A 2,483-nucleotide genomic window follows, 5' to 3' on the forward strand; every position below is an offset into this window, starting at 1 on the left:
CTTGGGTAACTTTACAATACTCTGTTTTTTTATTACGATGCCGGGGTATGGTGGTGATTCGATACAATGGGCAAGAAAAGTTTACTCGAGAAAAATGGAATAAGAATATGTTTGATATTCTACCATGTATTGAGCTTAGTTTGTTGATTATTGTACGATTCCCAAGTACATTTAAAACTCAAAATGTCTCAACTATAGCTTTTTTTTGGCCTTATTCCTATTAGGCATCATATTAGGTGAAGAAATCATTCAACATATACGAGGTCTGTCCAAAAAGTATCGCAAACTTTGAATTTTCACGATTTTGATGTGCCGTTATGTTGGTACTTATGTATCTCTATTATGCCGACGAGTTCGGTGTTTTTAAATGTTCAATTAATTTTTGGCAGCTGCTTTGCATGCACGTGTTCGATTTTTTTTTCATATTTATATATTTTTCATTTCGATTCATATTCAGTAGCTTTCATTGGGATGATTGAGCTTTGTTTCCATGTCACAACCATAAACCCATGATTCCTCTTCAGTTATGACCCTCTGGAGCAAATTTGGGACGTCGCGAACAGAGTCCAACAGTCCCTTAGTAACGTTAATGCGATGCTATTTTTGGTCGAAATTGAGAAAATTTTGGTACAAATTATGCAGCGACCCGTCTCATGCCCAAATCATTGGTAAAAATCTAGTTGAGCCAATTGATATGTTTAAATCCTTAGAAACATCTTAAACGGTGAATTGACGATTGGCCTATGTTCTTGATTTCTAAGATTGATTCGCTATATGTCCCAGTCAACATTCGGAATGCGTCCGCCCACTAATTTTTTTCTTTGATTCATTTTTTTTATAATTGGTCAAAATCGAAGACGAGAAAAAATACGTTCACCCATATCTTCCTCTGCATTCTACATTCCGTCCAAGATGAAAACCCAATCGACATATACAAAAGTGGCAACATTGGTACTCAAAAACACTCAAAACAAACATCAAAATAATTCATCCGTATTCGTTAAGCTATTTCCTCTCTACAAAATTAGCCGGCCCGAGCGCAGTTTTAAATTGTTTAATTTTGAATGAAAACTATTACTTGATTTAAATACTTTGAACACGTAGTTTTCACCCTTACTTAACTATTTTCCTATAAATTTCCTAGCATTTCCGTTCAAACTTTATCAATAAAGTAAAATCATTTTAAGACACAACTTTATCTGAAAACATTGCGTCAAGGCAATGTCGTTACTTTTTCCTACGTCGATTGGGTTTTGAATCTCAGATAGATTTCAGAATGCAGAAGTCGACCTCGTTCGGAGTGCAAAATACAGTGCGCTACACATACAACGTTTCGTCTCCATGAAGTCGATGTAAAGGAATGAAACATCAATTATTTTTCCCTGGAAATCGTAGAGTCACATTCACATACACCATCAATGGCATTTAGGACGTCGGCAAAATAAATTCAAGAGAATAGTTAACGGAACAGTGACGTTGTATGTGTGTCGCACTTACAAGTCGATCTAGTTCGAGTTACAGAATGCAACGTCGTGCGGATTTTCAAATCCATTCGGGTTTCGGAATAGGGGCGGTCAACTAAACATTCGAAATGGTCGAAATTGTCAGCATACGTGAGAGACATGAATACCAACATAACACCACAATAATCGAATATAAGTAATCCGTGGAAATTCAAAAGTCGTGATACTTTTTGAACAGGCTTCGTATGTGCCAACAATACTAGTAGATATTAGAACATTCTTCTTGAATGGCACTAACGTTCTCAGAAGAACTCTGGTAGTCTCAACGTGGGTATTACTTGCATCATTCCTATTAGGACTAAGTTGAGATTTCTCTTGCCAAATAACACGCTCGAATGTATTCTGATTGGCAAGCTCCTAGAATACACGTGACTACAGTGCCGCAGAAATTTCTTTGTCGAAAAATTCCCCCGACGACAACGGATAGTAAAATTAATAGAACGATAAAGACGCTCTGGTATGAACTGGGGAATTTTTTTTCGGAACTGTTTGTGGAAGGTAAAAAAAGCGGTATCAAATTTTCATATCGACAACGGTGTTGTTTTCTTTGGTCTGCAGCCCACAGTCATCACCGGCGAGAAGATGACGCCATCACAATCAAACATTTTGGGTGGAAAACGACGCCAAATTCGTGGGATAATTTTGGAGTATTTGTAAGCCGTTCGATTCGTGTTTGTACAAATATTATCAGACAGTGTTTCTCCTACAAATGTATATAGGAAGTGGCGTACCGCTTCGACGGCACAAACAACAAAAACAGAAAATGCATGAAATCATTAGTTTTGGAATTTTCTTAAAACTGATTCAATTAAAATTCAATCATTGTTTTGACCGTGTCCATTTCTGTTTCTAGTATGCGGCATAAACCTTCATCTGATCAACCCATACAATTAAAACTTCAACAAATACAGACCAGATTATCTCGGCAACGACAATGTTGTGATGATCAGTTGCTGATGA

Source organism: Toxorhynchites rutilus, chromosome 3 (genome assembly GCF_029784135.1).
Source record: "Toxorhynchites rutilus septentrionalis strain SRP chromosome 3, ASM2978413v1, whole genome shotgun sequence".
NCBI classification, from domain to species: domain Eukaryota; kingdom Metazoa; phylum Arthropoda; class Insecta; order Diptera; family Culicidae; genus Toxorhynchites; species Toxorhynchites rutilus.